This window comes from Loxodonta africana, chromosome 19 (genome assembly GCF_030014295.1).
Source record: "Loxodonta africana isolate mLoxAfr1 chromosome 19, mLoxAfr1.hap2, whole genome shotgun sequence".
Taxonomy (NCBI): domain Eukaryota; kingdom Metazoa; phylum Chordata; class Mammalia; order Proboscidea; family Elephantidae; genus Loxodonta; species Loxodonta africana.
The window spans coordinates 65,211,977-65,236,789 of NC_087360.1; the positions used below are offsets into that span (position 1 = coordinate 65,211,977).

Here is a 24,813-nt window from a genome sequence, read left to right on the forward strand (position 1 = left end):
GACCACTTTGGGTAGAGTAGACATTTTCACAATGTTGAGTCTTCCTATCCATGAGCAAGGCATGTTTTTCCACTTATGTCGGTCTCTTTTGGTTTCTTGCAGTAGTATCTTGTTGTTTTCCCTGTATAGGACCTTTATATCTCTGATTAGATTTATTCCTAAGTATTTTATCTTCTTGGAGGATATTATAAATACTATTGATTTGGCAACTTCTTCTTTGATGTTCTCTTTGTTGATATAGAGGAATCCAACTGATTTTTGTTTGTTTATCTTGTATCCTGATATTCTCCTGAACTCTTCTATTAGTTTCAGTAGTTTTTTTGTGGATTCTTTAGGGTTTTCTGTGTATAACGTCATATCATCTGCAAATAGAGATACTTTTACTTCTTCCTTACCAATCTGAATGCCCTTTATTTCTTTTTCTAACCTAACTGCTCTGGCTAGGACCTCCAGCACAATGTTGAATAAGAGTGGTGATAAAGGCCTTCCTTGTCTGGTGCCTATTCTCAAGACGAATGCTTTCAGACTCTCTCCATGTAGGATGATGTTTGCTGTTGGCTTTTTATAAATGCCCTTTATTATGCTGAGGAATTTTCCTTCTATTCCTATTTTGCTGAGAGTTTTTATCACGAATAAGTGTTGGACTTTGTCAAATGCCTTTTATGCATCAATTGATAAGATCATGTGGTTCTCGTCTTTTGTTTTACTTATGTGATGCATTACACAGATTGTTTTTCTAATGTTGAACCATCCCTGCATAGCTGGTATGAATCCCACTTGGTCATGGTGAATTATTTTTTTTATATGTTGTTGAATTTTATTGGCTAGAATTTTGTCAAGGACTTTTGCACCTCAGGTCATGAGGAATATTGGTCTATAATTTTCTTTTTTTGTGGTGTCTTTACCTGGTTTTGGCATCAGGGTTATGCTGGCTTCATAGAATGAGTTTGGGAGTATTCCATCCTTTTCTATGCTCTGAAATACCTTTAGTAAAAAAAAAAAATTTTTTTTTTTTTTTTTTTACTTAGTAGTGGTGAATTGTGATGTTGGCAAAGAATATTGACTATACCATGGACTGCCAAAAGGACGCAAAAATCTGTCTTGGAAGAAGTACAACCAGAATTCTCCTTAGAAGCAAGGATGGCAAGACTGTGTCCTACATATTTTGGACACATTGTCAGGAGGGATCAGTCCCTACAGAAGGACACTGTGCTTAGTAAAGTACAGGGTCAGCCAAAAAGAAGAAGACCCTCAAAGAGATGGATTGACACAGTGGCTGCAACAATGGGTTCAAGCATAATAATGATTGTGAAGAGGGTGCACGACCAGACGATGTTTCGTTCTGTGAGTTGGAACTGACTCGAAGGCACCTAACAACAACAATGAGGGCCTACGCTGTTGAAATGGGCCCACACAGGTCTATGCAGGGGTGAAAGACATTCAGAGTCCATGGACCCCTTATGCCTGTGCCTAGGCAAAGGAGTTGTTTCTGCCCTGAGTTCCCAGTTTAGGGAAGTCAGCAGATTATTCTTCCTTGTTTGTTAATTTGTTCCTTCTCCAAGGTGGGGAGAATGGGGCAGGGCATGTGTCAAGTCCTACTTCTGGCCCAGGGAAAGCGGCTATCACTGAAGCCCGCTCTCGACCTGGTAGAGAGTAGGGAAGGGTCAGGTAAAAGGGAGAGAGTTTTTACTCAAAGGAGTGTTTTTTAATCTGCATGGTAGGTTAGACACACATACTTATCTTTTGCCAATTGAGTGTAGCCTTTGCTGACTCTGAAGGCATGAGTGGACTTTCCACCTCTCGGTCTCTCCTGATGTGGAAAATGCATCCTGAACACCACTGTTTGCTTTACCAAGCTTGGAGTGGTGGATCCAGCCTGTGGGACGCCAGTTTCCGCCATGTGAGGTCTGGCAACTCCTCGCTGCTTCTGAACCATCTCTGCCTCCCTCTGCTACTCAGTGCGACTCCTCTACTTTGCCCTTGATGTTCAGGGCTCCCAGACTGTCATATATAATCAATTCACTTGTTTATACAGGTCTTTGTTGTTAGAGGGACCACAGGAAGCATCTGACTACTCCACCATCTGGACCCAGCTACCAGAATATATATTTTAAGTAGTTTACTTTGAGATTTGTACTAAAGCTTTAATTCTACTTGACTCTAACATGCCTTGCAGTAGGAATGTTTAGAGACATAGACATAGTCTATGAGTAATTACCAAATTATAGAAGGACAGCTGTCCTGGTTTACAGTACAACCCTGAAACCAGTTTTAAGTGATTCTGTGTGCATACTTTGAATGAGGGAGAGAGCATGTTTGTTCAAACGCAGAGGACAGCCACACTTAGTATGAGGGACATATCTCCCAAGGTGGCCATAAGAAAGGGTTTTTGTTTTTAAATTGAAACCACAGTTTTTGCCCTCAGTTATCTCCAAAGTTGAGACTAAGCCAAGAGATCTTACATGACTTTGTCTACTTAATGGAAACATCCATTAAAACCCAGTGCCATTGAGTCATTTCCAAATCATATTGACCATATAGGGCAGAGAAGAACTGCTCCAGAAGGTTTACAAAGCTGTAGTCTTTACAGAAGCAGACTGCCAGATCTTTCTCTCCCTGAGCAGCTGGTGAGTTTGAACCACCAACCTTTTGGTTAGCAGCCCAGTGCTTAACCATTTTACCAGCAGGGCTCCTTACTGGAAACAAGCAATGAGCAATCAGATGTAGTATGAGGTCTATTCCCATAATAACATCTTTTCTCTGGAGGGATTTTAAAACAACACGTTCAAATTAGCCCAATGAATGATTTGGTTGTTGGTTATTTAATATTTATTTATTTATTTATTCTACTTTTGTATTTTAAACTTCCTAAAATAAATACTTTTATAATTAGAAAAAAAGATATGAACGATTCTCTTTACCAGTGAATGAATATAAAAGGCTCTATTGTACTACAACGTCTTCTAGACTTTAATTCACGGGGTCTAACTTCTGGTACATCAAAATCTATAAATTAGGGGAAAACTGAAAAACAGGTACATCTTTAGGAAAAAATAGAAGAGAATTAAATGAAAAGATTTATAAAAATTATTCATTTTCAAAAGTAAAAAAAAAGTAATATTCTGCTGAGAGTAATGGATGAAGTGGTGCTTATAAATTTTTTCTTAATTTTTTTCCCCAACAATGAATAGATACATTTGTGTATGAATGTGTAACACTGACTAGCTTTCAAATTCTTTTGAAAACCTAGTGGGATTTGGGAAAGGTTTTGCTTTCAAAGTGTTATCGCTTTTCATTTGTAACTGACAGTTTCCAAGAGTGAGGCCATTCATAGTGACGGAAAAATGGTTGTTTTAAGGCATCATTGAATGACAGAAAACCAAACAATCAAACACCATTCTCATATATTTTATTCTTGGAAAATTACCTTTCAGGAAGAGCTTGGTGTTTTATGTTCTGCACACTAATATAGCAGGGACTTGCAATCTTTTTATGACAAAAAAGAAGAAACAAAAGAGGAAAAACAAAAAGCATAAGGAACAAACACCAACTTCTCTTTGAAATAAATCTACTTCTGTTAGATGTCCGGTCACATTTTTAAGTCAAATTGTGACCATTTAGCCATATATCTCAAAATTTAAATGTGGGCTGAGTTGACCAGAATATGTTTGGATAAGATTTTTTGTGTATGGCTCAGACACAGGCAATATAGAGTGGAAGGTCACCCGAGATGAAATTTCAGCCAACTCCCTTATCTTAGAAGTCACTCAGGCCATAAGAGGTTAGACAACTTGTCAAAGAGTTCTAGGGAGCAGTTTTGGGTTAAGGCCTCTTTCTATTCCCATCTAGAACAGTATTTTTCCCTCTGTTATGCTATGGTGCTTGTGTTTTGTGGGACACAAAACATTCAGTTTCACAATTGAATATTATGTTATTGTCTATTGAGACGCTTTACCCAGAAAACAACCTTGTCAAATCTCTTTTATGAAGACAATGTAACTTGCAAATATTCAAGCAAAATCAAGTAACACTAAAAATATAATATTTAACATTTTATGATATATTTTCTACTGCAAATTATGGCCTATTGTTTAAAAATAAAAAGCCTAAATTACAGAAACATGTAAATAATACGCATTTAAAAAATTGCTAACCATTGTCACCAAATTCTCAAAGACTGATGCTATTAATAATTTGACACATTTCATTCTAGTGTTTTTCTTTACGGATGCAATGTTTAAGTTTGTGCACATAGGGCACATACGCATTTGTGACATATTACCTCATTTTGTCACAGTGTTATGAATTTTTCATAAAAGTAGTTCTTGACTGCTTGAAAGTTAGGTATGTCAGTGCTGACCGAACCATTTCCTTACTATTTAACTTTTAGTTATTTCCAAATTTTAGTTTGTTTGTTTTTAATGGATTAGGTCCCCCCAAAATATGCATTGAAATCTTATCCTTTGTACCTGTAAATAAGACCTTGTTTGGAAACAGAGGTTTTCTTTTGTTATGTTAATGAAGCCATGCCAGAGTAGGTAGGGGTCCTAAACCTAATCACTTCTGAGTTACAAAAAGAGCCGAACAGATGCAAAGACACGCACAGGGGAAAGAGGAAGACAGAAGACAGAGACAGATGCATCTACAAGCCCAGGAATGCCAAGGACTGCTGGCAGTAACTAGAAGCTGAAATAGACAAGGAAGGACCTCTCCCTAGAGCCATGCCCTGAATTCAAACTTCTAGCCTCCTGAACTAGGAGAAAATAAAGTTCTGTTCCTTAAAGCCACCCATTTGCGGTACTTGGGTTATAGTAGCACTAGGTGACTAAATCAGCTTTATATTGCTGTTATAATTCTCCCTTTTCATTTATATTCTGATTCCTCTCAAACGTATACCTTCAGCTCAGTCCTCTCTCTGCAACTTCAAATCTGCACATTAAAGCATCTCTATATATATTCAACTAAATGTCCCATAGACCCCCTCAAACTTCATATGCTGAAAACAGAACTTATTGTCTAGCCCCCTCAAAACTGTTCCTTCACCAAGGTCACACGATAACTAAGAGCCCAAGAGACAGAAAGGGCCACATGAACTAGAGACTTACATCATCCTGAAACCAGAAGAACTAGATGGTGTCCGGCTACAACCGATGACTGCCCTGGCAGGGAACACATCAGAGAACCCCTGAGGGAGCAGGAGATCAGTGGGATGCAGACCCCAAATTCTCACAAAAAGACCATACTTAATGGTCTGACTGAGACTAAAGGAATCCCGGCGGTCATGGTCCCCAAACCTTCTTTTGGCCCAGGACAGGAACCATTCCCGAAGACAACTCAGCAGTCATGAAAGGGACTGGACAGTGGGTAGGAGAGAGATGCTGATGAAGAGTGAGCTAATGATATCAGGTGGACACTTGAGACTGTGTTGGCATCTCCTGTCTGGAGGGGGGATGGGAGGATAGAGAGAGTTAGAAGCTGGCAAAATTGTCACGAAAGGAGAGACTGGAAGGGCTGACTCATTAGGGGGAGAGCAAGTGGGAGAACGGAGTAAGGTGTATATAAACTTATATGTGACAGTCTGACTTGATTTGTAAACGTTCACTTGAAGCTCAATAAAAGTTAATTAAAAAAAAAAAAACTGTTCCTTAACCTAAGTTCCCTAAGTAAACAAACATCCCCCAGCATTCACTCAGTTCTCCAGGTTAAAACCTGAAAGTTGCCTACCCCTACCCCAGCCCCCACATTTAATTCATCACACATGAGCCTGCCATAAGTCACAATGGATTCTATGACAGTGGGTGTGCTTTGGTAAGCTCTGCTGATTCTGTCTTCTAAGTATCTTTCAAATTCAGCAGCTGCTCTTCATTCCCATTCCTACTATGCTACAATCAATCGGTCGTAACTTTCTCCTACCATTATTCCTGTTTGTCAGCCTCCAATCCATTCTGTACATTGCAAGCAAAATGAGCTTTCCAAAATGCAACTTCAACCATGGTATTGTCTCAAAATCCTTTAACCTTTTGAAAAAATTCCGTATTTCTAAATATAATTTACAAAGACTTTCATGATCTAATTCTTGCTTATATCTCCAGCTTCATATTTAATCACATCACCAGTAACATTCTTTCCCATACTTGTCTCTCAATTGTTTCAGGATGCAAGTGCTCTCCACCTGAAGACTTCACACATGGTTTCCCTTCTGCCCCGTGACACTACTTTCTCCCTCTTTTGCATATAGCCTGTTCTCTTCCTTCAGCTTAAACTTAGTTGACGCTTCTGTGAAGTCTTCCTTATGCACACATTCTGGATTACCTTTCCCTTCTTTGTCCTTCCATAATACTTTGTAGGACTATGCAATCATTCATGTATATCAATGTATCTTCCTCTATACTCTAGGGTCTATCGAGGCAAAGGATTTGAGAATCTTGTTCATTATTTGTGTCTTCACAAATAATGTCTAAACAGGTTTGAGCTCATGTTTGTGGAAGGAAGAAACGGATGCAAAGAGGAAGGGTGGAAAGGATGGAAGGAAGAGGAAGAAGGGAAGGAAGGATTTGATGAAGCTTCTTGCTAATTACCTTCACAATACATATGTATTAAACACCTAGGAGAAGCCGTTAAATTTCTTTTCAAAGGACTCTGCAAATTGACATAGCCACCAGCATTATATGAGTTTACCTATTATCCTCTTCCTCACCAGCATTAAACATAATTTTCTTTGGATATTTGTTAATTTATAGGTAAAAGGAATATGAATTCTTTAATATACATTTCTTTATCACTAGCAAAGCTGAATATTAAAACATAGTTGGCAACTATTTTCATTTACCTTTTGGTAAATTGCTTATTCATATTTTTTAGCATTTCAATTTTATGTTTCACAGAGCTTTAAGAACAACATAGCTGTATCGTATCTAAAAATTGGTAAAACAAAACTCGAATTTATAAAATCTGTTGGATTTGTATCAAGTGCTTAAATAATACCAATAGCACCTTGCTTTCTATATCATTGCTTCCAATTTGTTAATTTATTCATTTATCACCACAGTTGTAAAAATAATTTTGGGTTACAGTAGTCAGAGATAAGTTTCACTATTTCAAATGCAACAGAATTTTGACCAGAGGGTTAGTCCTATACAAAAAAAGCTTTCATGCCTGGAAGAATCTACGTCTTTAAAAAAAAAAAAGTCATTATTTCATGAGGGAGATTCATAAGCGAAGGCAGAAGGAACAGGATTTGTCTTCCATCCCTTAATGAGATGACCCTTTTTTGCACAACAAAATCCTTCTTTTGGAAATCATCTAAGATGCTGATATGAGGATGAAGTTTTGATGCTCATATGAAATCCTTTAATTCCTTTGTTATTTTTTCTTAATACACAGATTTAGTTGAGTCTGCTGGGATGTAGTATTTACCAATGACTGACAATACACCACATGACACTGGTGTCCAGCAATAGAATCCTAGTCCTGATTTGATTTGACAGTTATCTCATTGGGATGTGGAACTCCTACTTTTTTTTTACAATACTGGGGCTTAATTTCCTTATCCTCCTCAGAGAAAATACTAGACACTGCCAGAACCAGATTTATACCAAGTTGTATTTGAAGCACAAAAATATTATTCCTCATGCTATCTTCTATCAAAGGGACAGCATAGTGCAGGGGGACAAATGTGGGTTTTAGAGTTAGACAGAGCTATATTCGAACCCAGCCTTTTACTAATTAGCTGTGTGATCTTAGCCAAGATATCCAACTTACTTGGCCTCCATTCTCTTCCTCGGACAATGAGAATAATATAGTACTACAAGGCTATTGTGCTCATTTAAGCAGGTAAATGTAAAATGACTAGGGTGTGATATGGCATATAATAGACATTCCATAAGTAATAGAAATTATTACTAGCAATTATTAATTTTTAAAGAAAAACTAAGGAACACAGGTGAAGGATGAAACATAGAGGTGGATTTGCATCTTAGAGATTATTTTTTGTTTGTGAGGGAGAAATTGGTACGGTAAGAGCCCAGTCTACTCAGCAGCATTTCAGGAAATGTCTGAAATTTTGCATGCATTTTTCCTACAAAGCAATATTGAAGATCAAAACCCACTGAGCAAGTCTGAGAACCAGGATGATCTTGGAGGATTAAGGCCACTCGCCTTTGCTAACGTCTTTGGTAAAGGGCTTTACGGACATCACTTAAAGGCCTGCAGTTATGCTTCCAGAATTTGGCATTTGATTTATGAAGCTTAAAAAAAGAAAAGCAACAACAACAAAACCCTACTATACACTTGAGTGGCTTAGTATTACCTAATCAGTTTAATTGCACTGACGTGAAACCTGGTATGCAAACTGTCAGCAAGAAGAATGGGGAAAAAAGAGCACTCTAATAGAGTAAGTTTAATTGCATTATGTGATTTAATTATTTAGCTATCTCAGCACCCTACCTCCATGTACAAATGAATATGAATCAGACAATCATGTGCATATTGCTAGTTCAGAAAACGCATTACAGTTTGCTATTTATCACTGGTTAGGTTGTTAGCTTGCAGGTATCTATGGCTTGTAGCAAGCACTTAATTTTGTTGGCACCCAGGGTCTGGGTCAGGAGATCGGTAATGACCTGTATTACTATTAAACGGGTTTTGAAATGAAAAGGAACAACCGACGCTAGTTGCTACTTTGAGGAAGATATTAAACTATCAATCAAATGGGTCAATGTGCCCAAGAGGAATGAAACATTCCCTAACATTTAGAGGTGACTTACAGAGTAAATATCTGGGGAGTACAGAGAATAAGGAAACTTTTCTGGTCAGGAAAGTGGGGATGGAAATGGAGAGGTTAAGAGTGGATGTTGGTATCATTACACTATGATTTTACTTTGCTGCCTCTCAGAACCTTTTTAGTAGCCCATATGTACATTAAAACAAGTTTGAACATCAATGTTAATTGCAGCATTATTCACAATAGCCAAAAGGTGGAAACAATTCAAATGGCCATCAACAGATGAATTAGGTGTCAAGGATTGAAACGTGTCCCCCCAAAATATGTGTCAGCTTGGTTAGGCCATGATTTGCAGTATTGTGTGGTTGCCTTCCATTTAGTGATTTTCCTATTGTTATAAATCATAATTTCTGCTTGTGGCTAAAGAGGATTAGGGTGGGATGTAACACCCTTGCTCAAGTCACATCCCTGATCCAATGTAAAGGGAGTTTCCCTCAGGTATGGTCCATACAACTTTTTATCTCACAAGAGATAAAAAGAAAGGGAAGCAAGCAGAGAGTTAGGGGGACCTCACACCACCAGGAAACAAGCACCAGGAGCAGACTGTGTCCTTTGGACCCAGGGTGCCTGGGTGGAGAAGCTCCTAGTTCAAGGGGAGATTGACAAGAAGGACCTTCCCCCAAAGCCAACAGAAACAGAAAGCCTTCCCCTGGAGCCGACACCCTGAATTTGGACTTCTAGCCTTCTAGGCTGTCAGAAAATAAATTTCTCTTTTTTAAGTGATCCACTTGTGGTATTTTTATTATACCAGCACTAGATGACCAAGACAATGGGTAAGCAAAATGTGGTATATACATAAAATAGAATATTTTTTCAGCCACAAGGAGAAATGAAGTTCTGAAACATGCTACAACACGGATGAAACTTGAAAACAAGCTAAGTGAAATAAGTCTGGCACAAAAAATAAATATTGTATGATCCCACTTATCTACAGCAGGCAAATGAATACAGACAAGAGTTTACTATTGGTTACCAGGAGCTGGTGAGAAGGGATAGAAGAGTTACTACTTATGGAGTATTAAGTTTATGTTTGGGGTGATAAAAAACTTTTCAAATGGATAGTGATGATGGTTGCACAAGCTAGTGAATGTGATTAATGTCACTGACTTGTACACTTAAAAATGGTTAAAATGCCAATTTGAAAAAATGGGCAAAGGATATGAACAGACACTTCACTATAGAAGACATTCAGGCTGCTAACAGATACATGAGGAAATGCTCATCACCATTAGTCATTAGAAAAATGCAAATCAAAACTACAATGAAATTCCACCTCACTCCAACAAGGACGGCATTAATCCAAAAAACACATAATGAATGTTGGAGAGGTTGTGGAAAGACTGGAACACTTATGCACTGTTGGTGGGAATGTAAAATAGTACGACCATTTTGGAAATTGATATGGCACCTCCTTAAAAAACTAGAAATAGAACCACCATACGATCTAGCAATCCCACTCCTCAGAATATATCCTAGAGAAATACGAGCCTTTACACGAACAGATATATGCACACCCATGTTCATTGCAGCACTGTTTACAACAGCAAAAAGTTGGAAGCAACCAAGGTGCCCATCAATGGATGAATAGATAAATAAATTATGGTATATTCACATAATGGAATACTACACATAAAGAGCAATGATGAATCCATGAAACATTTCACAACATGGAGAAATCTGGAAGGCATTATGCTGAGTGAAATTAGTCAGTTGCAAAAGGGCAAATATTGTATAAGACCCCTATTATAATAACTGGAGAAACAGTTTAAACAGAGAAGAAAGTATTCTTTGATGGTTACGAGAGCGGGGAGGAAAGGAGGGAGAGAGGCTTTCACTAATTAGATAGTAGATAAGTTTTATTTTAGGTGAAGGGAAAGACAATACACAATACAGAAGAGGTCAATACAACTGGACTAAACCAAAAGCAAAGAAGTTTCCTGAATAAACTGAACACTTCGAAGGCCAGTATAGCAGGGGCAGGGGTCAGGGGACCATGGTTTCAGGGGACATCTAAGTCAACCGGCATAATAAACTCTATTAAGAAAACATTCTGCATCCCACTTTGGAGAGTGGCGTCTGGGGTCTTAAATGCTAATAAGCGGCCATCTAAAATGCATCAATTGGTCTCAACCCACCTGGATCAAAGCAGAATGAAGAACACCAAAGACACAGTGTAAGAGAGAGTCTAAGAGAAAGAAAGGACCACATAAGCCAGAGACTATATCAGCCTGAGACCAGAAGAACTAGATGGTGCTCGGCCACAACTGATGACTGCCCTGACAGGGAACACAACAGAGAACCCCTGAGGGAGCAGGAGAGCAGTGGGATACAGACCCCAAATTCTCATAAAAAGACCAGAATTAATGGTCACACTGGGACTAGAAGGACCCCGGAGGCCATGGCCCCCAGAGCTTCCGTTAGCCCAGGACAGGAGTCATTTCCAAAGACAACTCTTCAGACAGGGATTGGACTGGAATATGGGATGGAAAATGATACTGGTGAAGAACGAGCTTCTTGGATCAAGTAGACGCATGACTATGTTGGCATCTCCTGTTTGGAGGGGAGATGAGAGGGCAGAGGGGGTCAGAAGCTGGCCAAATGGATACAAGGAGAGATAGTGGAGGAAAGGAGTGTGCTATCTCATTAGGGGGAGAGTAATTAGGAGTGTATAGCAAGGTGTATGTAAATTTTTGTATGAGAAACTGACCTGATTTGTAAACTTTCCCTTAAAGTACAATAAAAATTAATTAAAAAAAAAACACTGAGAAAAATAAAATTGCTAATTTTCAGGGCCCTGATGGTGCAGCGGTTAAGAGCTACAACTGCTAACCAAAAAGTCAACAGTTCGAATCCACCAGCTACTCCTTGTAAACCCTATGGGACAGTACTACTCTGACTACTCTGTCCTATAGGGTTGCTATGAGTTGGAATTGATTTGACAGCAATGATTTTATATATATATATACACATACACATACACATACACATATACACACACACACATATATATATATGTGTATTTTTATGTATGTATGTTATCAGGTGCCTTCAAGTCAGTTCTGACTCAGAATGAAAGACTGGCTGGTCCTGAGCCATCTTCATGATCATTGTTATGCCTGGGCTTGTTGTTGCAGCCACCGTGTCAATCCATCTCATTGAGGGTCTTCCTCTTTTTCTTTTTCACTGTCCCTCTACTTTACCAAGCATTATGTCCTTCTCCAGGGGCTGATTCCACATAATAACATGTCTGCCTTAGTTATCTAGTGCTGCTATAACAGAAACTCCACAAGTGGATGGCTCAAATAAAGAGAAATCTATTCTCTCACAGTCCAGCAGGCTAGAAGTCTGAATTCAAAGTACCAGCTCTAGGGGAAGGCCTGGTCTCTCTCTGTTCGTTCTGGGGCGAGGTCCTTCTCATCAATCTTCTCTTTGTCTAGCAGCTTCTCAGCACAGGGACTCCAGGTCCAAAGGACTCTTTCTGCTCCTGGCAATGCTTTCTTGATGGTATGAGGTCCTCCTGTCTCTCTGCTAGCTTCTTTCTTTATATCTCAAAAGAGATTGACTTAAAACACAACCTAATCTTGTAGATTGAGTCCTGCCTCATTAACATAACTGCCAGTAATCCTACCTCATTAACAACATAGAGATGAAATTTACAATACATAGGAAAATCATATCAGATGACAAAATCTTGGACAATCATACAATACTGGGAATCATAGATTAGCCGAGCTGATATACATTTTGGGGGGACACAATTCAATCCATGACAATGTCCAAAGTATGTGAGACAAAGTCTTGCCATCCTTTCTTCGAAGGAGCATTCTGGTTATACTTCTTTCAAGACAGACTTGTACGTTCATTTGTCACTCTGTGATAAATTCAATTTTCTTTGCCACCACCATAATTCAAATGTGTCAATTCTTCTTTGGTCTTCCTTATTCATTGCCCAGCTTTTGCATGCATATGAGGTGACTGAAAACATCATGGCTTGGGTCCAAACCAAACCAAAAAATCAAACCTTTTGCCACTGAGTTGATTCCGACCCATAACAACCCTAGAGGACAGATTAGAACTGCTTCAAAGAGTTTCCAAGGAGTGGCTGGTGGATTTGAACTGCCAACTTTTTGGTTAGCAGCCAAATAGCTTAACCACTGTGCCACCAGGGTCAGGTTTACCTTAGTCCTCAGGATGACATCTTTGCTTTTTAACACTTTAAAGACAGCTTTTGCTGCAGATTTGCCCAATGCAATGCATCATTTGGTAAGTTCTTAACTGCTGCTTCTCTGGGTGTTGATTGTGGAACCAAGCAAAATGAAATACTTGTCAACTTTGATCTTTTCTCCATTTATCTCATAAATTTATCATGGAACGCTGGTGACACAGTGGTTAAGAGCTCGGCTGCTAACCAAAAGGTTGGCAGTTTGAATCCACCAGCTGCTCTTTGGAAAACCTATGGAACAGTTCTATGGGGTCACTATGAGTCAGAATCAACTCGTTGGCAATAGGTTTTAGGTTAATAATTCCCACAATAAATTGTTTTTTTTTAAAAAAATAAACACATTTGACTACAGTACTAGCCTGGCCAAGTATAATTTATCTTGCCATTTCAAATACTAAAAAAAGAGAAAAAATGACTTATTGCAAAATCACAGGAAGAAAATATTTTTTGGTATCTTTTCTTAAAACTGGGGCAAGTACTTTTTAGATACAGTTTTACTTAAATATCTTCAGTTGTTTACAATTTCTACTTAGGTACATCCAGATTCATCAAACCAAAGCCTCTCAAACAGAAGACATGTGAAGTTGTTCCTAGCTGACTTTACATTATGGTTAGTATTCAACGTCAAAATTGCAAAGTAGAAATAAAGCACAGTTAGTACCTGTATATGAAGACAACATAACAATGCCAAAACTTTAAAAATCAATGTCAAGACAGTTTTTAAAGTGCAAAATATGATAAATGCAATGCACAACAATAACTGAGAAAGCTGAAGAGAACGATATTACAAGTGCTTATTGAAAAAAAAAAACCAAAAAACTCCAGCTGTAGAGTACATTACCATTTCTTCCCTATAATACAGTGCCTAGACAGAAAACAGAAAAAAACAAACTGAGGCCAAGAAATAATTTCCTCAGTGGACAGATAAGACTATAGTAGGTCAATTGTAAAAATGCCCAGAACATTCCAGAAGTCACAGTAACCCGACTGGCAGTTGTCCATCTTTTGGGAAGGAATCTCTGAAGTACAATAATTATCACATGTAAGGGATTCAAATCAAAATAACACCTCCTTGGTCACCTGTTATATATAATGCTACTAGTAAGAAAAGGGAATAATATGGGGGTCTTATAGGTAAAGGAATAAGTAATCTCCTAAAAGTCTCAATTCAGAACAAAGAGAAAAAAGAACCAAGGAGAACATAATTGTTTACTATGCAATGTCTCACAGGCAACATAGAAGGTTTTCTTCTGTTTTTATTTTTATTTTTTCAGGTGAGTCTCCATTACAGAAGGGAACTCATAATAAAATGTGATGAAAGTAGAAGTGAAGACACACAAAATTTTGACCCATGATGAATAAAAGTAGTCATTTACTCCCTCCTTCACAGGACAGGGTCAGGCAGAAGGCAAGAGTGTCTGAGCATGCGTCTGGCACACATGAAGCCATGGGTGGCACTGCATGATCAGATATATTGATATATAACATTTACTGGAACAAACTGGATATTTAAATGCCATTTAAAAGAAATGCTGGGGAGTGAATACTCAGAGGTGGCCCATATGTATGAGATAAACATTTATCCCTCCTGGTTGATCCCCTTTTCTTGGATGACAGAAATAGAAAATTTCTCTTCGAATGAGAAAGAAAACAATCCTTCCTCTCTGAATTTTCAAAGTTCTTGGAAATCATTCTGAAGAGATTAAAATGTTAACATTAAAAAAAAAAAAACTCACTCTCCTTCCATTTTACCCTGCACCTGTAACCCCACCCCCATCCTGCCCCTACCCAGGAGAAACAGCCATAACGACACCACCACAGCAACTTGGACAGAAGACTAAACCGATATAGGACTCCACTTAGCTTCCAGGGTACTACACGCTTGTGAGGTGGTGCCCGCGTCACAGAACCAGGCGAGATTGATGAGGCCAGTTCTCGGCCTTATTATAACTCCAGTGTCCAAGGACTCAAGAAGCCAATTTCTGACGAATGTGCTGTTCTTCCTATGACTGCAGGGAAGAACAGAAACCTTAAAGATAAATGTGGACCCTGGGTTTGGCTGAAGGTCTGGGCCTGTCGCAAATGCAGATTACTAGTTTTTCTATTAGAAAGTGGAAAACACTAGACTTCAGCTAGATTAATTATATACCAAAGCAATGTTCCCAATTGACAACTATGGACTTAAAGGTAAAACTACTCAAACAGAATTTGTTTCTTTCCATTTTTCACAGGGAACTTATTCCACTGCTGGGCCATTGTCATACTGCAGTGATTCACAGAGAATGTAATGTTTAATGAGCCAAATATGAAGATAATTATGCCAGTTATATTTGGGATACACACAAAATAACAGAACATATTTGTAGACTTTTTATGAACACTCCAGGGCAGAGAGAAAAGAAGATTTTCTTTTTTAATAGCTGAACTGGATTTTACTATGACTAAGTACCTTTGAAGTAATACATTGCTTTTCTACCCAATTAAAATTAAAAAGCTAGAGTCAAAAGAGCGGGTTTCTAATTTCAGAGGTTCCAAAAGGATTTTTAAATTGCTTGAAACTCCAACTAGATTTTATCCACGTGACCCTCGAAGTGAATAATCAGATCTGTCATTTCTTGAAAATTATCTACCAGTACAACTGTATCTCTTCGAAGTTGTTTACCTTTTTATATCGAATTAATATTCCAGATAAACCAGCACAACAGTACCATGTAACTGAGTAAAAGTTAATTTAAATTACAAAAGCATTTGAAGAAAGACACATTTCTAGACCCATTTAATAAATTTCATTATGTCAAGTTGGTGGACATAAAAAGATAATCATTAACTGATAAATATTGTTAAACAGGTTTCTTCAAGCAAGTGCTCAGAGCAAAGGTGGAAGTCAAAATTATGCTGTTTTGAAAAATACTTCAGAAAATACTTTAGATGGAAATACAGGGTATCTGTTATGAAAAGGGCAGAGACAGGGTAACAGGCTTTGTGAGGCCAAACATGAGCACCCTCATGAAGTCTACTAGTTCACTACAGTTTGCTAAGTCATTCTTATGTAAGTTCCTGGTGTGTAGCTACCACTGTCCATCACCACTATAAAGCCTCTGCCCTCCCACTGGGGAGCACAGAGATTTGCTTTGGTCCTGCCGCTGCCCAGGACTTGCACTGTATGTAAGCATCCCTAATAAACTCCTTTGCTGCCACCCTGGAATTTCCAGTCTCTTCAGTCTTTCAGTGCCCTCCATTTTTGCAGCCAAGTTTCACGTTACACGTCCATGCCAGGACGGGGAGGAAAGGGCAGAGTGGTCCAAACCTATTTTTGGAAACACTGTATATTAATGCTAGAAGGAACCAGGAGTCAATCATCCAATTTAATTCACAGTTCACAGACCAGAAAGTTGGCAATCATAGGATCCAAGTACGTTGTCTAAGTTTACTCCAGTAGTAAATAGTAGAGTCAGTGTTAGGAGGCTAGAAACACATCTCTCAATAGATTTCTTTCTATCATATAATATAGAGGTTCATGTGAAAAACCTGACATTTGCACCCATAGTTGCTTCAAACTATTTCTTTCCTTCCAGATGAAACTTCTTCTCTTTGCATAAACAGCTTTCAGGGTAAAAATATCCCAAGGCATTTCAGGAATTGGCTTGAAATCACAGACCTCATTGCAATCACCTTCACAAGCACATGGAGTTCTGTGAGGGCTCCACTGATCAGAAAAAGGGCAAGTGAAACATTTACCTTCAAGGGAATTTACATTTGGCTCCAGATGAGAGCTCATCAAAGACTAAGGGAATTGAGTTTGGATCACATTAGTGTCAAGTGGGTGTACAACTGATTAGGAAAGTGATTCTTAAAATCAGATTTTAGACACCCAAGGACGACACACCAGTTATCTAAAGCATTGTCACAGAATTTATGCCAAACAACTCTCAGAGCAAAATGAATATTTTTAAATGTTAATTTTAGAATTAGCAGATATTGTAGGAGGCTAGTGGGAGGAATAAGGGGTGTTGCCTGTGATGTTTGGAGGGGCATGGTGTTCTGAAATCTAAGACTTTGGATACTCAATCGTGTGGATGGTTCCTCCAGGGATCTGAAGTTTAATATCTAAGGGAAGCACACGGAGCCTGATAATGCATCGCTGCTCTAAATTTTAACATTTTGATTAAGGTTGGGTTATACAGAATATTCATTAAGGTGCTGATGAGACCCAATTTAGATAAGCATGTTACAACCTTAGAGCAGCTGATTAGAATATCATGTAATTTTTACCATTTTGAAAAGTGGGTATACAAAAAGAGAAGAAACATAAAAGAGGTCAGTGGAGGCACTTCAAATGAAAGAACAATTTTGTAACCCAGGCTTATACTCTCTTTTAAGATTCAAATGGAATTTCAAATCAAATTCCACCAACCAAACTATCCACTGGGTTGGAAACCATGGGATTAGTATCAACTGCTCCTAATTTCAATACCTGATGGGATAGAAGAATGGAAGGCTGAACATTTTCTTAGCTTAGATCTTTTTTTTCCTAATAATTTTGTATTAGTTCACTTTATCAATCACCTTTCCATGTCATTTATGCCATCCCTCTTCTGTAACACATCAGTCAGTTCTAGAACAAGGTCCTTTCCCATCATTTCCTCAAAATAAATAAATCAGTAAAACAATACAAAACAAAAAATTTCCCTACCTTACTTACACAAACTCTTTTTTGGATAGCAGAAATTATTTAACGTCCTGAGAGCTGGAAGATATTTAAAATTCAGGAAAACATAATTTAAATTGGACATCAGATATTTATATTCATAAAAGTAATCTGGCCAGTCCACTGTGTGGTTTGTCCTTCACTCTGACTTTTCACCCTCATCTATTCCCTCTCAAACAGAGAAGAAAAAATATGTATGTTTTTAGGAAAAAAAAAAAAAATCATTTCCTTCATTTTGTAATACAAAGCAATTTAGATTTGCATAGCCAAGAACTCATTAATACACTGGCTAAACAACAGACTCGGAGCCCTGATGGTACAGTGTTTAAGACCTTAACTGTTAACCAAAAGGTCGGCAGTTCGAATCCACCAGCTGCTTCTTGGAAACTTTATGGGGGCAGTTCTACTCTGTCCTAGAGGGTCATTTTGAGTCTCAATCAACTTAACCGCAATGGGTTTTTTTTTTTTTTTTTCATTTAAACAATGGGCCAACTCTACCTGATCTTACCCTTCGTTCCTCCTTACCAGTCTCTAAAGGAGCAGGGACAATATAAACAGATATTGTTTTATTAATATAAAATATGTCACCTCTTTTAAAAAGAAGAAATGGCTGCATTCAGACTTTTTTTTTTATGATGAAGTATTTGATGCAATTAAAATTTTTACTTGATTAAATCGATTTGATTAAAATAATATATGTAATGTAGGAAACCCTGGTGGTGCAGTGGTTAAGTGTTACGGCTGCTAACCAAAGGGTCGGCAGTTCAAATCCGCCAGGTGCCCCTTGGAAACTCTACCGGGCAGTTCTACTCTGTCCGATAGGGTCGCTATGAATCGGAATCGACTCGACGGCACTGGGTTTTTTTTTTTTTTTGGTTTATACATTAGGTGACTCTGGGTGGTGAAACTGGAAACCGTGGTGGCCTAGTAGTTAGGAGCTATGGATGCTAACCAGAAGGTCGGCAATTCAAATCCACCAGGCGCCCCTTGGAAACTCTATGGGACAGTTCTACTTTGTCCTATAGGGTAGCTATAGGGTCCCCATGAGTCGGAATCAACCCGACGGTGACAGATTTGGTTTTTTGTTTTTTGTTTTTTTTTGGGTGGCATAAATGACTATTAGCTGAAAGGCTAGTGGTTCAAACCCACCCAGAGGTGCTTCAAACCCACCCAGAGGTGCTTCAGAACACAGGCCTGGTGATCTGCTTCTGAGAGATCACAACCTTGAAAACCCTATGGAGTAGTTCTACTCTGGACACATGCGGTCATTATGAGTTGGAATCAACTCTCTGGCAACTGACAACAAGTACAATGTATAGATTAGAAACGAAGAAGCTTGATAATAAAAGGGACCTATTTTTTTTATTGCTCAGCCTAAGAATACAGAACTTTCCCAACACTATCACTTTGTAATACTACTTAACATGATTCCCTGCCTCACACTCGAGGGGAGAAAAACACCACTCTATGCTAAATTTTTCTTTTCTTTCTTTTTTTAATCACTCCATCTTTTATGTTTAGAGTTTTACTACATTGGTATACAACCCTAGACAACATACTGCTATTGATTGTTTTTGAAATTCATAAAATTTTTAGCAGAATGTGTAAGTTTTTCTGATTGCTTTTTAAAAACCTTTATTAAATATAACTCACGTACCATAAAATTCACCTATTGAAAATGTACGATCAGTATGTTCACGGAGCTGTGCAACCATCACATTTCTCCACCCTAAATGAAACTGTGCCCTTTAGCACACGCCCCCTCTCCCCTCTCCCCCAGTCTCTGGCAATCACTAATCTACTTTCTGTCTCTACGGATTTGCCGATTCTGGACATTTTGTATAAACGAATCATATGATATATGGCCTTTTATGACTGCCTTCTTTTACTTAGCACCATATGTTCAAGCTTTATCTAGTTATAGCATGTCTCAGTATTTCATTCCTTTTTATTATGAAGTGATATCAGCCATTGAAAACCCAATGGAGCATATGGAATTGCCACGACTCGAAGTTAACAGCAACTGATTGACTATTTCATTGTATGGATACACGCCACATTTTGTTTATCCATTTATTAGTTGATGAACATTTGGATTGCTTTCACTTTCTCACTACCATGAAGGATGCTGCTATAAACATTCGTGAACAAGTGTTTTGTGTGGACATACGTTTTCATTTCTCTTGGGTATACACCTAGGTATGGAATTGGTGGGCTCAAACACACCAGCAACCATGAAGATGACATATGAATAGGCAATGTTTCGTTCTGTTATACATAAGGTTGCTTGGAATCGACTTGAGGGCAACTAACAACAACATCAACATCGCAGACGCTCTATTTTGACTTTTTAAGGAAATGCCAAACTGTTTTCCACAGCAGTTGCACCATTTTATATTCCCACTAGCAGTGAAGGTATGAAGATTCTAAAGTTTCCACATCCTTGTCAGCACTTGTTATTGTCTGTCTTTTAGACTATAGCTATCCTAGCGGATGTGAAGATGTATCTCACCGTGGTTTTGTTTTTCATTTCCCTGACAGGTAATGATGTTAAGGATCTTTTCATGTATTTACTGGTCATTTGTATTCTTATGATTGCTTTTTGCACTCAATATTGTTTTTAAATTCACCCTTGCCAATGCATGTGGAGGTAGTTTACGCATTTTCGTTGTTGCACAGTATACCATTGTGTGGATATATCACAATTTACTTATCCATTCTCCTGTCAATAGACATTTAGGTTGTTTATTTTATTTTTTCTTGTTTTGTTATTTAAAACAATCTGCCATGAACATGCTTTACACCTCTTCTGCTTTACTTTACATAATCACACTCCCCCTTTATTATCAACTAAATAAATACCTAAATAGCAAAATTGGCCTTCATACAACATATCAAAATGCATAACTGGCCACCCTGTAGGCTACATGCTAAATACAAGCCATTCTCCCAGTACAGTTTGTGTTTGTGTGTACGTGTTATAATTGCATGAAGTCTGCTAAACAAAAAAGGACACACGATGTATTTCCTGAAGGAATGAAGAAATATACACATATACATATTCTTATTTATACATACTTATACTTAAGTATGTATAAATAAGAATATGTATATGTGTGTATTAAGTAAATATATAATTTATATATAATATAATATATTATAATATATAACATTATTATATATTATAATATATAACATTATATATATATAATATATAACATTAAATATAATATATGATATAATATATACAAATATGGAAAGTTCTATATAAACACTGTGAGGTAATCTTGTCATTCCCATTTAGGCCAGTATGAGGTCATATTTTTTTCCATTTTAAGCCCTAAAACGTAGATAGAGATAAACCTGAAAGAGCCATGATTGGAACATCACAAATGATCTAGAGGATGAAACCCTGGGAGAAAATCTAAGGGGAAGCTGGACTTAGGCTGCCTAAAGGAAAAAAAGAACTTAAAATCAGTGTATCAGAATACAAGGGGTTATTTTAACAGGGGAGGTCAGCAGCTGCTCTTCATTACCTTTGGAGAAGGCAAGACGGGATGGGGCTTCAATTATAGAAATAGGATTTTAGATCAAACGTTATGAAAAACATTCCAACTCTAGCATCTGAGACACTAAAATATGTAACCAAAGGGATTTCTGGGCTCCTACTCTGGGATTTTTCAAACGGCAGAATAAAGAGAGAAATTTTCTAAGATGACTTAAATTTAGCACTGATCACAGGCAAGAGGTGAATTACATCAATGACATACAATTCCTTTGACTATTTATTTCTTTGGAGTCCATGTTTTCGAGGTTTCTGCCTACCAAACAGCATTTGTTAAATAATAACTAATTCTTCCCTATGCTTTTTAATAATTGGGACATATAGAAATTTCCACCTGGACATGAGCCAAAGAAAGCAATCATAATACTTATCTAGATGTTTTCCAGAGAAAATTAAAAACAATATACCTGTTTACTAATAGCAGAACTAATAAATCACCAATGCCATATTCATTGAATAAAATGCTATCTAGCAGTCAGATGGGATAATTGACCTATTTGCCAACATGGATAAGTCTCCCAAAATTTATGTTGCATGAAAAAAAGCATGTTGCAGAAGGATATATTCTATATGATTCCATTCTTATATTTTTTTTATACATTATAGTCATAAGGCAATGCACCTGACCCAAGCCATGGTGTCTGTAATTACCTCATATGCATGTGAGAGCTGGACAGTGTAGAAGGAAGACTGAAGAAGAATTGATGCCTTTGAATTGTGGTGTTGGTGAGGAAACTTGAATATACCACAGACTGCCAAAAGAACGAACAAATCTGTCTTGGAAGAAGTACAACCAGAATGCTTCTTAGAAGCAAGAATGGCAAGAAAACATCCCACATACTTTGGACATGTTATGAGGAGGGATCGGTCCCTAGGGAAGGACATCGTGTTTGGTAAAGTCAAAGGTCAGGGAAAAAGAGGAAGACTCTCAGTGAGATAGACTGACACAGTGGCTGCAACAATAGGCTGAAGCATAACAACGATTGTGAGGATGGCTCAGGGCCCGGCAAAGTTCCGTTCTGTTGTGCACAGGGTTGCTATGAGTCGGAACCAACTTCATGGCACTTAGCAACAAGGCAATGCAATATAAATGTGTCTAAAAATATAAAAATAAAATGGATATCAAATTACTGACAGGAGATCCTTTGGGCAAGGGAAAAAAAAGGTATAAGTGAGTGTTAAAGAAGAAAGCATTTTAGTGCTATCTGTACTGTTTTAAGGAAACCCTGGTGGTGTAGTGGTTAAGTGCTATGGCTGCTAACCAAGAGGTCACCAGTTTGAATCCAACAGGTGCTCCTTGGAAACTCTATCAGGCAGTTCTACTCTGTCCTATAGGGTCACTGTGAGTCGGAATCGACTTGACGGCAGTGGGTTTGGTTTGGTTTGGTTTTGATTTATACTGTTGTAAACTGAAAAGTTTCAAACTATAGGCAGTTGTGTCAGATTAAGAATGATGGGGCCAATATGCATTCTCAGGAACAGAAGGTCAGGATGTAAACCATTTAGGAAGAGTGTGTCAAGATGTAAATGACTGTTCTTGGGAAAAATGTGTTCATAACTAACAAAACTGGTCAGGATGTAGATCATTGGGCAAGAATGTGTAAACAACTTGCTCCTGGAACCTATTACAATCATGAGTTACAAAAAAAAAAAGGAAACAAAACAAAAAACATTGCTGTCAAGCTGATTCCAACTCATAGTGACCCTATGGGGGACAGAGAACTGCTCCATAGGGTTTCCAAGGAGCGACGGTGGATTTGAACTGCCGATCTTTGAGGTAGCAGTCATAGCTCTTAACCACTACACTACCAAGGCTCCAAGATCATGAATCCAAAAAAACAAACCCATTGCCATAAGGTCAATTTCGATACATAGTGACCCTCGTAGGACAAGGTAGAACTGCCCCACAGAGTTTTCAAGGAGCAGTTAGTGGATTCAAACTTCCAACCTTTTGGTTAGCAGCTGTAGCTCACCATAGCTCTTAACTACTGTGCCACCAGGACTCCTACAATCGTGAATAAACCAAACCAAAAACCCGTTGCTGTTGAGTCAATTCTGACTCATAGCGACCCTATAGGACAGAGTAGAACTGTCCCATAGGGTTTCCAAGGAGCACCTCGTGGATTCAAACTGCCAACCTTTTGATTAGCAGCCAAACTCTTAACCATTAGGCCACCAGGGTTTGCACAATCATGAACAGCTAACTACAATTCCACAATCAAGTATAACCTAACCAGCTAGTGTCTCAAACCTAAGTGGTAACTCGCTCCTCCCTAACCAAGTAATCAACTTTTACATTTCAAAGGATTTCAAGCTGAAGCTAATCTTATTTACAATCAGTCGTTAAACCTCTACCTTTCCTTTCTTCTTATGTGTAGAGATCCCTCTCTTCCCTTGAATGGTGGAGCACTTTGTATTTTTACCTAGTGCTGTCCAGCTATAGCTGTTATTATTCCTCAGTAAAACTCGTTTTCTTTCACGCCTAACAGAGTATGAGGTTTTCTTCTTTGACACTGTTCATTTCTCTTATTAAAAATATGTCAAGCATATATGGAAAATAATACTATTTAATAATTAATAATAATAAATATTAATAATATCAAGGTTAAAGATGGGTACATAATGCTGATTTTTTTCTGCATAAAAAAAACTCAGACAACAAATAATCAGAGTCTCAAACTAATAGTAATTATCAATATAACTCTACTGAATTTCAAAAGTTCCAGCCCAAATTAAAGAAACATTGTGGGTAAATACACATTTTTCCTTATGCTTTTCGAAATCCTGAAAATAGTACACGAGCCCCCAACTGTTCTGCATATGCCCCACAGAATCCTCGGACTCCAGGTTTGAAATCAAGAGGAAGGTGGCCTCCCTCAAATCTCTTCCAGCTTCAGAGCAGCACAGTTCTGCACACTAACAATAAATGACACCCTCCCATTTATAGATCCATCCCTGCTTCCTACACCTTAAAAGCAAAAAGTAACAATGACAAAAACATTTCCAAGTTTCAGTTGTCCCTATATTAACATTTTCTTTGTTACAGAATCACCATTCCACCAGCCAGAACTCATTCCTACCTCCTTCCCACTCTGCACCCATGCATCTGTTTCCCAAGTTCTTTGACCAAGATTGTAGGCCAGTCTAGCTATTCTATAAACCTTCCAGCTGCTGTAGTCATGGAAGTCAAAGAGACACATTTCTGGAGATGGTGTAGTTCAGTTGGCTTTGGGGCAAAGGAGAGTAGATGGAGGATCTTGCAAAGGGAGACAGAGACCCAAAAAACCCACTCCCGTTGAGTTGATTCCGACTCATATTAACTCTATGGGAAAGAGTAGAACTGCCCCATAGAGTTTTTAAGGAGTAGTTGGTGGATTTGAATGACTGAGCTTTTGGTTAGCAGCCACGCTCTTTAACCACTTTGCCACCAGGACTCCTCAACTATAAAAAAAAAAAGTTGGATAACATCAAAATTTTAAATCAGTCCTTTTTAGATTTTCACACTGAGGTAACCCTAATGGTGAAGAAGAGTGGAT

At 38.1% G+C, this 24,813-nt stretch overlaps 1 protein-coding gene across 2 annotated transcripts in view; it reads right to left on the reverse strand.

The window, feature by feature from the left end:
* The window catches only part of UNC5D (unc-5 netrin receptor D), a 627,625-nt gene that overhangs the window by 284,965 nt on the left and 317,847 nt on the right, over nt 1–24,813 (reverse strand). The gene's annotated exons all lie outside the window — the stretch shown is intronic.